Source organism: Salmo salar, unplaced genomic scaffold (assembly GCF_905237065.1).
Source record: "Salmo salar unplaced genomic scaffold, Ssal_v3.1, whole genome shotgun sequence".
Taxonomy (NCBI): domain Eukaryota; kingdom Metazoa; phylum Chordata; class Actinopteri; order Salmoniformes; family Salmonidae; genus Salmo; species Salmo salar.
In genome coordinates, this window is record NW_025547902.1 from 223,897 (window position 1) to 236,370 (window position 12,474).

The window sequence follows — 12,474 nt, forward strand, 5'->3', positions numbered from 1 at the left end:
GATCCTTAGTAAATGATAGAGATGGAAAAGAAGTTCAACAAATGGTCAGACAGGCCACTTCCTGTAAAGGAATCTCTCAGGTTTTGATCTGCCATTTGAGTTCTGTTATACTCACAGACACCATTCAAACAGTTTTAGAAAATGTAGGGTGTTCTCTATCCATATGTAATAAGTATATGCATATTCTAGTTACTGGGTAGGAGTGGTAAGCAGATTAAATCGGGTATGTTTTTTATCCAGCCGTGTCAATACTGCCCCCTAGCCCTAACAGGTTAATGGACGCTGTTGGTACGACATCACCGATGCACTTATTAACCTCTTGGGGCTATGTGGGACGCTAGCGTGCCACCCGTGGTGCACCCTATCAACAGCAGGTGCATTTCAAGAGCGGGGAAATTTGAAACCAAATAAATGTCAAAATTCAAATTTTTCAAACATACAACTATCTTACACCCTTTGAAAGATAAACATCTCCTTAATCTAACCACGTTGTCCGATTTCAAAAAGGTTTTACGGCGAAAGCATAAAGTTAGATTATGTTAGGAGAGTACATTGACCATAGCTGTGTGTAATGTTTTGTCAATTCAAAGACAGGCGTCACCAAAACCATAAAACCAGCTAAAATGATGCACTAACCTTTGACAATCTCCATCAGATGACACTCCTAGGACATTATGTTAGACAATACATGCATTTTTAGTTCTATCAAGTTCATATTTATATCCAAAAACAGCGTTTTACTATGGCGTTGATGTTCAGGAAATCGTTTCCCTCCAATAACCGGCAGTCAAGTCAGCACAACAAATTAAATAATTAATATTAGAAAACATTGGTAAAATATTATATTGTCATTTAAAGAATTATAGATTTACATCTCTTGAACGCAATCGACTTGCCAGATTTAAAAATAACCTTACTGGGAAATCACACTTTGCAATAATCTGAGCACTGCGCCCAGAAAAATACGCTTTGCGATACAGACTAACGGCCATGTTGGAGAGATCTAAAATCGAAAATACTATGTAAATAATCCATTACCTTTGATTCTCTTCATCAGATGTCACTTCCAGGAATCCCAGGTCCATAACGAATGTAGTTTTGTTCAAAAAAGCTCATCATTTATGTCCAAAAAGCTCCGTGTTGTTAGCACATGATCTAAGCCCGCCGGACTTCACTTCATGAACGAGGGGGAAAAATATATTTACGTTCGTTCAAACATGTCAAACGTTGTATAGCATAAATCATTAGTGCGTTTTTAACCAGAACATGAATAATATTCAAGGTGGACGAATGCGTTCTCTTTTAAAACATATTGGAACGAGGGGTACCCAACATGACCTCGCGCCAGAGTCTAATCGGCCATCACCGTTCCAAGGCTCTTGTTCGGTCAGATCTCACAGTAGAAGACTCAAAACACTTTGTAAAGGCTGGTGACATCTAGTGGAAGCAATAGGAAGTGCCAAAACATTAATAAGCCCCTGTGTGTTTCAATGGCATAGGCTTAAACGTAATTCAACACATCAGGTATCCACTTCCTGTCAGAATCTGTCTCAGGGTTTTGCCTACCAAATGAGTTCTGTTATACTCACAGACACCATTCAAACAGTTTTAGAAACTTTAGGGTGTTTTCTATCCATATATAATAAGTATATGCATATTCTAGTTACTGGGTAGGATTAGTAACCAGATTAAATCGGGTACGTTTTTTTATCCAGCCGTGAAAATACTGCCCCCTCCCCAACAGGTTTAATGAACTTGCACACCGAGTCAGCGTATTCGTCAATGTTGTTGTTCGCAGAAATGCGGAACATATCCCAGTCCACGTGATCGAAGCAATCTTGAAGCGTGGATTCCGATTTGTCGGACCAGCGTTGAACAGACCTGAGGGCGGGAGCATCCTGTTTTAGTTTCTGTCTATAGGCTGGGAGCAACAAAATGGAGTCGTGGTCAGCTTTTCCAAGGGCGGGCGGGGGAGGGCCTTATATGCGTCTCGGAAGTTAAAATAACAGTGGTCTAGGGTTTTGCCTGCCCTGGTAGCACAGTCGATATGCTGATAGAATTTGGGGAGCCTTGTTTTCAGATTAGCCTTGTTAAAATCCCCGGCTACAATAAATGCAGCCTCAGGATATGTGGTTTCCAATTTACATAGAGTCCAATGAAGTTCTTTCAGGGCTGTCGATGTGTCTGCTTGGGGGACATAGGTCATTAGCTCCCCTCACAGACGCTACAGGTCCTTGTCAAAAACAGCCACACAACACACACACACACACACACACACACACACACACACACACGCCCCACACACACACACACACACACACACACACACACACACACACACACACACACACACACACGGAGAGAGACAGCAATTTCACTCATTGAAGTTAAATCACAATACACCTAAAATTGGTCTAGGAGCCATGTTTTATTTCTTTCTTCTTTAGAGTCTCTGTGGTTTATCTCTCAAGGTTTCTTGTCGCTCATAGTGTTCACAGCTCTTTACTTATACTGACCAATAGCCTACCGCCCCAAACCCCCACCCACCCACGGAAATAACTGTTTTATATACAATGTCACCAAACAGCAGAGACATAAGCTCACTACCACAGTGCCCTACTCTTTACATTTTTTCAAACACGTTCCACAGTTCAACAAGGTCACTACAAATCAATCACCTTGACAACTTTAATGCAAACACATGCTTTACCCTAAACAGATGCACTATCAGGTTACATAAGCACTCACTCCATAGCGTGAAAACGGAAGGACCGGATGTACATATATGGGCACAACCACATGACACAAAAAATAGGTCATCAATAATTTTTGAACACAAACCGTCTACTATATTCTCTCTTACATACTATTTAGAAACGTAATGTTTAGTAAAAATGAATGCAGTAAGTAACAAATATTAACATACTAGGCTCACATTTAATTTGGGTACACTGCATCCCCTTATCTGGTAACTAGCTGTCAAATACCTGTGTCTTTAACAGATGAATCAAGATAGGTTTCATGCCCTTTTCTACAATAAAAGAATGCTGAGATTTTGAACAAATAATCAATCCACTGTTCTCTCCCATACTGTATAGTTGTATCATTATGCTTATATGAATCAGAGTCCTTGCAGCAATAATCTGTATATTCAAACAGCTCAGTGATTGCAGTGCTATAATACCAAACACAGTTGAATGTACAGTGCCTTCAGATAGGATTCATAGCCCTTATTCCACATTGTGTTGTGTTACAGTCTGAATTCAAAATGAATAATAAAAATAAATCTCACTAAACTACACACAACACACCATAATGACAAAGTGAATATATGTTTTTAGAAATGTTTGCAAATGTATTGAACGTACAGAACTATCAAATTGACATACGTATTCACACCCCTGACTCAATACATGTTAGAATCACCTTTGGCAGGGATTACAGCTGTGAGCATTTCGGGGGTAAACTGCCAAGAGCTTTGTACACCTGCATTGTACAATATTTGCACATTATTCTTTTTACAATTGTTGACCATTGCTGGAGAGCCATTTTCAAGTCTTGCCATAGATTTTCAAGCCCATTTAAGTCAAAACTGTAACTAGGCTATTCGGGAACATTCAATGTCATCTTGGTAAACAATTACAGTGTATATTTGACCTTGTGTTTTAGGTTATTGTCCTGCTGAAAGGTGTTTTTCTTCCAGTGTCTGTTGGATAGCAGACTCAACCAGGTTTTCCTCTAGGATTTTACCTGTGCTTATAGCTATATTCCATTTCTTTTTATCCTAAAAAACTCAGTAGTTCTTTGCCGATGACAAGGATACCCATGACATGATGCAGCCACCACCATGCTAGAAAATATTAAGATTGGTATACAGTTGTGTGTTATGTTGGATTTGCCACAAATATAACGCAGTATCATATCTGATCTTATAAATTACCATATATCTGACCTCATACAGTATCATATCTGATCTCATGAATTACCATATCATATCTGATCTCATAAATTGCCATATCATATCTGATGTCATGTATTACCATATCAGATCTCATACATTACCATATCATATCTAATCTCATAAATGATCATATCATATCTGATCTCATAAATTACCTTTATCTGATCTCATAAAGTAACATATCATATCTGATCTCATACATTAACATATCATATCTGATCTCATAAATTACCATATCTAATCTAATAACAGCTCCTTTTGGAGCTATTACAGCTTGATGACGTCATTGAGCAGCACTTTCTTAGGACATTTCTTTTCATCTTTTTAATGACAGAATGTAGAAATGTACCCAGGAAGGTTGTGGGTGGTGGAGAACAGATCCCCTAATGCCGCGTTCAAAACACCTGGGAACTCGGAAATCTCTGACTTCAGGTCTTGCAAAGTATCACAGATTACAAAGGGAAACCCAGCCGCGAGCTGTCCAGTGATGCGAGCCCACCAGACGAGCTAAATTCTGTCTATGCTCGCATCGAGGCTAGTAACACTGATCCATGCAAGCGAGCACTAACTGTTCCGGACGACTGTGTTCAAGCTCTCTGTAGGCAGTGTGAGTAAGACTTTCAAACAAGCTAACATTCACAAGGCCGCAGGGTCAGACGGATTACCAGGACATGCGCTGAACAGATGGCAAATGTCTTCACTGACATTTTCAACCTCGACCCTGACCCAGTCTGTACGACCTACGTTTCAAACAGATCACCTTATTCCATGTGCTCAAGAACACCAAGGCAACGTGGCGGGCTGCCCCAGGTGGTGGGGGTAGGCAACAACACATTCGCCACGCTGACCCTCAACATGGGGGCCCCTCAGGGGTGCGTGCTTAGTTCCCTCCTGTACTCCCTGTTCACCCACGACTGTGTGGCCGTGAACAACTCCAACACTATCATTAAGTTTGCAGTTTGCAGACGACATGACGGTGGTAGGCCTGATCACAGACGACGATGAAACAGGGAGGAGGTCAGAGACCAGGCTGTGTGGTGCTAGGACAACAAATCTAATCCAAATCAAATGTTCCCGCTCCTCGCACTAGCCTTGAGGTGCGTGTCTCCAGTCTGATACCTCCAGTACCAGCCCCACGCACCAGGCTTCCAGTGCGTCAGCCCAGTCCCGAGCTTCCGACGACAGTACCTCGTCCAGAACTTCTGGCAACAGTGCCTCGTCCAGAAATTCCGGCAACAGTGCCTCGTCCAGAGTATCCGGCAACAGTGCCTCGTCCAGAGCTTCCGGCGACAGTGCCCCGTGATAGAGACGGCCCACTGTCTGGAACCAAGAGAGACGGCCCACTGTCCGGAACCGAGTTAGACGGCCCACTGTCCAGAACCGAGTGAGAGGGCCTACAGTCCGGAACCGAGTGAGAGGGCCTACAGTCCGGAACCGAGTGAGAGGGCCTACAGTCCGGAACCGGTGAAGCCAGAGTCGCCCTACAGTCCGGAACCGGCGCAGCCAGAGTCGCCCTACAGTCTGGAACCGGCGCTCCCAGAGTCGCCCTACAGTCCGGAGCTCCCAGAGTCGGCCTACAGTCCGGAGCTCCCAGTCGCCCTACAGTCCGGAGCTCCCAGAGTACAGTCCAGGGTCTGCAGTGACTGGCTTCAGGCAGAGGTATTCAGTGGGGGTGGATTGGTCAGGTAGGGGACTAAGGCCTGAGCCTGAGCCACCTCCACTGTAGGAGGTTTGGGGAGGTGGGGTGTTGCACTGGAGCCGTCGGTGATGGCAGCCACCCTCCCTTCCCTCCCTTTAGATTAGGGGTTTATTTTGTAGATTTTTTGTTGTCAGGTGCATCCGGGGTCTGCACCTTTGGGGGTACTGTCACATCCTGACCAGTAAAGGGGTTATTTGTTATTATAGTTTGGTCAGGACGTGGCAGGGGGTATTTGTTTTATATGGTTTTGAGTGTGGGTTTATGTAGAGGGGCGTTTAATTTATGTTTCCGGGGTTTTTGGTTTAGTTCTATGTTGTACAGTTATATGTCTGTTTCTAGGGTGTTTATTTCTATGTTTACATAATATAGATGGTTACTTAAGGCATACACTAAAATAGGGTGATTGGTCAGTGTGGACAGGTAGGCAAACGTCTAAAAAACCCAAATTTTGGGATTGGACAACTTTAGCATTTTCATCACGTTCAACATTTGCGTTTTAGCTAATTAGCAACTTGTCAACTACTTACTATATTTTAGCTACTTTGCAACTACTTAGCATGTTAGCTAACCATTCCCCTCACCTTAACCATAACCCTTTTAGCTAACCCTTCCCCTAATCCTAACCTTAATCCTTTTAGCTAACACTGACCTCAACCTTAAACCTTTTAGCTAACCCTGACCCTAACCTTAAACCTTTTAACCCAACATTCTGTAAAAGGGAAAAGTTCATCAAACACTATCACACCATTGAATCTGAGAAATGTTTCAGTCAAAACAAACAGTAACTCACTATTAACGTATAGCAAACTTACAGTAGACAAACAGGCCTATGATCCCAGTGCAGATACTCCAGAGGGTGTCTTCCACCACAGAAAATGTGCTGAATCACAGAGTATTATGTCAGATATTTGTGGCTTATCTCTGGTTGTAAGGGTTTAGTTGCTCTATTGATCATTAAGGAACATGTATTTACTGCAGTACTCTCACCTGTTAAAGTGTGTGTGTTTCCATCTGTGTGTGATTTGATTTATACTTTAATATTTAACACGAACACCATCATCCTTTTCCTGGGCTTGTTGGCGTACATGTACTGTAAGTGTCATCATCAATATCCGGTCTGCATTGTTGGATACTCTTATTGAGTAAAATATGTAAAAAAAAAGTTATATACCTCTAAACCCATTGTCCCGTATGTCCCGTACGAACGTAACAAAATATACTGAGTGATCGTGAAATGTAAAATTGAAGTTACGTGCCCTCGTGTTTTAAAGTCCAAAAGACCCCACATTCTGTGTCAACATCAAGATAGCTGTTACCTTATTTTGATAAGCAATTATGAAATAATATACCTCTGGATGATAGGTTCAGATATACAGTAACATGTGGTTAACTTGGGCTTATCCAGAAAATGTCTGGGTGGTTGGAAACAGACACTATGAGTAACTTAAGTTCAGTCAACTGAAAGTTTGTATTGTGTCGCTAGTTGGGCAGAGTTTTCACTTTTGGGACGATCCCATTGGTTCCTTTGTACTGGAGTAAGAGAGGTCAGGTGTTTTTACTGTACTATGTCAACTAATAACCATTTAGAAGGAAATCACTGGAGTTACTATCAGTACATTACAACACTTAGTAATACAGTATACCTGACAAGTAAATTACATACCTGGATCATAGTATATACATGTATTTAATCAGTAGAATGAACACATGGTACATATGGAACAGAATGGAAGCGAAAACAGAACACTGCTGCATTTGAAATGTATTGATAACTGTAAAAACTTATATGAAAACAGCATCTTGTTAAATTGTTATATGCACACCATAATGGTAAAAATCTAAACCACAGTTAGAGCCTACTAGACCACAGTTCCACTCCCCTGGGCCTGATGAATGGTAGACTCCACATAGCTCTGGTCTCTTTAAAGACATGAATACATCTTTCAATTTAATTACACATAGAAACAAAAACAGTTTAAGACTAACAAAGGGAAAACCAGTGCAATTCCATAAGATAAGGGCTTACATTTAGCTATTATAATTAGACTATGGGGTGAACGGTTTTTCACACACCCAGTATTTTGGAGTAGCACATAGACCATTCTTCCAACTCTTCAATGGGTCTGATGCCGTCTGTGAGATCTCAACACACTCGTCATGCATGTTATTTGGTTCCCCTTCCATCCAATAGCTATAAAAAACACAGAGAATCAGAGTTGAAAATCATCCAATACAACATAGAGAATCAGACAGTTAACCTAGTCCCCAGGATCAGTTGTTACCATTCTACATAGAGAATCAGACAGTTAACCTAGTCCCCAGGATCAGTTGTTACCATTCTACAGAGAGAATCAGACAGTTAACCTAGTCCCCAGGATCAGTTGTTACCATTCTACATAGAGAATCAGACAGTTAACCTAGTCCCCAGGATCAGTTGTTACCATTCTACATAGAGAATCAGACAGTTAACCTAGTCCCCAGGCTCAGTTGTTATCATTCTACATAGAGAATCAGACAGTTAACCTAGTCCCCAGGCTCAGTTGTTACCATTCTACAGAGAGAGAGGGAGACAGAGAGCTGGGTGAGGAGAGGATGATCACACTGTAAAAAGTAATTTATTACAACAGAAAAAAGAGTGTAAAAGTCCTCCAGAACCTCTTCACTCACGTAGGTTTAAATAGTGTTATGCCAATCCACTCCCAGATTCCATCTTTTTTATATGTACCAATCCAGACATTCTTCTTAAATCCATTGATAAATATCTATAATATAATTTTGGAAGAAAAACAATGGCCATTATTTAATCTCCACAGCAGAGAAACACTTTTACATGTTATAAATAATAGTAGTAGTAGTCTAATAGTAGTAGTAGTAGTATAATGTACTCAGCCTGGTCACTAGAAATACAAGGGGATTCAGGATGTTTGAAAAGGTCCTGAGTACTTCCATATATTCCTTCCTCAGTGCTCACTAAAACAATACCAAACTGTTGCAGAACACTGGTGCAAACTCATGATGCCCAGAGGGGAAGCGTGCTCAGACCACACAGACCAAGCACTCTGCTCTGACGACTGCACCACGACAGTTCACAATGCTCTAGCAAGCTGGGAGAGTACTTGATGGAAACAGAGAGTTGTGTTTAATCATTTTAGTTTTAAGCATTCCCCAACCCATAACCCAAACCTTAACCACTAACCGTAAGTGTTTTAACCCTGTAACCACACCGATTTAACCCAGTAACCACACAGAATTAACCCTGTAACCACCCGATTTAACCCAGTAACCACACAGAATTAACCCTTTAACCATGTGGAATTAATGCGTCAAAAATATATTAATCTAGATTACATTTGAATTTAGAAGTGAAACTATGAGATCAGGTTGCAGCCTCAGCTTCTATACTATAGAATAGGTCTAGATATAGTCTCATGAAAACTTACTTTGCTGACAGGAAGTATATTTTATAAATTGACAGTGATATGAACATTGGTGATACAATTGGTTACACAGGTTGAATACTAATCAGAGAAGTAGATAATAATAATAATAATAAAGAAACAGTAGTATTATAGTATTACTAATGTGTTATCTATTACCTGTTCTTCTCTGCTGTTTATAATAACCAAATCAGCACCCATTGTTCTGCACTGCCGCTGACCGGCCCCAGAGCTGTCCATCGTGGAGGAGACATAGTAACAGCTGGTGCCAAACTTCCACCATCCATCCAGACAGGGTTTCTCTGAGATAAACGGAATAGAACAGCAGGCACGTAAAAGTCGATAAATATATTATGTCTCTTCTAAGTATGAAATAAAATGATACTTCTAAATTAGGAAAATTAAAGACTGCACTAACCATAGAACCTAAGGCTGTTTTTTAACTGGTCTCTCTCTGTGGTCCTGGTATTTAGACTATTCTGTAACTGGTTTCTCTCAGTGGTCCGGGTATTTAGACTATTCTGTAGCTGGTCCCTCTCCCGAGTTATTGTGGTGAGAATATTGTGCAACTGGTCTCTGTCTTTAGTTTTGGTTGTGAGACTATTCTGTAGCTTGTTTTTCTCTGCGGTCCTGGTATTTAGACTATTCTGTAACTGGTTTCTCTCAGTAGTCCTGGTATTTAGACTATTCTGTAGCTGGTCTCTCTCCGTGGTCCTGGTATTTAGACTATTCTGTAACTGGTCTCTCTCAGTGGTCCTGGTATATAGACTATTCTGTAACTGGTCTCTCTCAGTGGTCCTGGTATTCAGACTATTCTGTAACTGGTCTCTCTCTGTAGTACTGGTATTTAGACTATTCTGTAACTGGTCTCTCTCAGTGGTCCTGGTATTTAGACTATTCTGTAGCTGGTCTCTCTCCCGAGTTATTGTGGTGAGAGTATTGTGCAACTGGTCTCTGTCTTTAGTTTTGGTTGTGAGAATATTCTGTAGCTTGTTTTTCTCTGCGGTCCTGGTATTTAGACTATTCTATAACTGGTTTCTCTCAGTAGTCCTGGTATTTAGACTATTCTGTAACTGGTCCCTCTCCGTGGTCCTGGTATTTAGACTATTCTGTAACTGGTCTCTCTCAGTGGTCCTGGTATTCAGACTATTCTGTAACTGGTCTCTCTCAGTGGTCCTGGTATTTAGACTATTCTGTAACTGGTTTCTCTCAGTGGTCCGGGTATTTAGACTATTCTGGAGCTGGTCTCTCTCCCGAGTTATTGTGGTGAGAGTATTGTGCAACTGGTCTCTGTCTTTAGTTTTGGTTGTGAGACTATTCTGTAGCTGGTTTTTCTCTGCGGTCCTGGTATTTAGACTATTCTGTAACTAGTTTCTCTCAGTAGTCCTGGTATTTAGACTATTCTGTAACTGGTCTCTCTCCGTGGTCCTGGTATTTAGACTATTCTGTAACCGGTCTCTCTCAGTGGTCCTGGTATTTAGACTATTCTGTAACTGTTCTCTCTCAGTGGTCCTGGTATTTAGACTATTCTGTAACTGGTCTTTCTCAGTGGTCCTGGTTTTTAGACTATTCTGTAACTGGTGTCTCTCTGTAGTACTGGTATTTAGACTATTCTGTAACTGGTCTCTCTCAGTGGTCCGGGTATTTAGACTATTCTGTAGTTGGTCTCTCTCCCGAATTATTGTGGTGAGAGTAGTGTGCAACTGGTCTCTGTCTTTAGTTTTGGTTGTGAGAGTATTCTGTAGCTGGTTTTTCTCTGCGGTCCTGGTATTTAGACTATTCTGTAACTGGTTTCTCTCAGTAGTCCTGGTATTTAGACTATTCTGTAGCTGGTCTCTCTCAGTGGTCCTGGTATTTAGACTTTTCTGTAACTGGTTTCTCTCAGTGGTCCTAGTATTTAGACTTTTCTGTAGATGGTCTCTCTCAGTGGTCCTGGTATTTAGACTATTCTGTAGCTGGTCTCTCTCAGTGGTCCTGGTATTTAGACTATTCTGTAGCTGGTCTCTCTCAGTGGTCCTGGTATTTAGACTATTCTGTAGCTGGTCTCTCTGCCGAGTTATTGTGGTGAGAGTATTGTGCAACTGGTCTCTGTCTTTAGTTTTGGTTGTGAGACTTTTCTGTAACTGGTTTCTCTCAGTGGTCCTAGTATTTAGACTATTCTGTAGCTGGTCTCTCTCAGTGGTCCTTGTATTTAGACTATTCTGTAGCTGGTCTCTCTCAGTGGTCCTGGTATTTAGACTATTCTGTAACTGGTTTGTCTGCGGTCCTGTTATTTAACCTGTTAGGGCTAGGGGCAGCATTGACACGGCTGGATAAAAAACATACCCGATTTAATCTGGTTACCACTCCTACTCAGTAACTAGAATATGCATATACTTATTACATATGGATAGAAAACACCCTAAATTTTCTAAAACTGTTTGAATGGTGTCTGTGAGTATAACAGAACTCAAATGGCAGGTCAAAACCTGAGAGATTCCTTTACAGGAAGTGGCCTGTCTGACCATTTCTGGAAATTCTTTGCCATCTCTATCATTTACTAAGGATCTCTGCTCTAACGTGACACTTCCCACGGCTCCAATAGGCTCTCAGAGCCCGGGAAAAAAGAGAATGTCGTCATTCCAGCCCCAGGCTGAAACACATTATCACCTTTCTCAAGTGGCCCATCAAGAGACACTAGCTTATGCGCGTGACCCCGACCGCCCCGCCTTTGGGATTTTTTCCTCTGTTTGCCGAAAAGGAGATTCCCTGTCGGAATATTATCGCTTTCTACGAGAAAAATGACGTAAAAATTGATTTTAAACAGCGGTTGACATGCTTCGACGTACGGCAATGGAATACTTTGAATTTTATTGTCAGGAATTGCGCCAAGCGCGCGACACTTCTTTACTATTTCGGATAGTGTCTGGAACGCATCGAACAAAACGCCGCTATTCGGATATAACGATGGATTATTTTGGACCAAACCAACATTTGTTATTGAAGTAGACGTCCTGGGTGTGCATTCTGACGAAGACAACAAAAGGTAATGACATTTTTATAATAGTAAATATGATTATGGTGAGTGCTAAACTTGCCGGGTGTCTAAATAGCGAGCCCGTGATGCCTGGGCTATGTACTTAGAATATTGCAAAATGTGCTTTCACCAAAAAGCTATTTTAAAATCGGACATATCGAGTGCATAGAGGAGGTCTGTATCTATAATTCTTAAAATAATTGTTATGCTTTTTGTGAACGTTTATCGTGAGTAATTTAGTAAAATGTTAGCGAATTCCCCGTAAGTTTGCGGGGGGTATGCTAGTTCTGAACGTCACATGCTAATGTAAAAAGCTGTTTTTTGATATAAATATGAACTTGATTGAACAAAACATGCATGT

The 12,474-nt window shown here is 41.3% G+C and overlaps 1 long non-coding RNA gene across 1 annotated transcript; it reads right to left on the bottom strand.

Annotated features, from left to right (window-relative positions):
- Positions 1–7,328: 7,328 nt before the first annotated feature.
- On the bottom strand, positions 7,329–9,250 carry LOC106595317 (uncharacterized). Its single transcript, XR_006763176.1, has 2 exons — positions 8,328–9,250; positions 7,329–7,851 (listed from the first exon to the last, which is right to left on the bottom strand). It is a non-coding gene; the product is annotated as an uncharacterized lncRNA (long non-coding RNA).
- Positions 9,251–12,474: the final 3,224 nt, after the last annotated feature.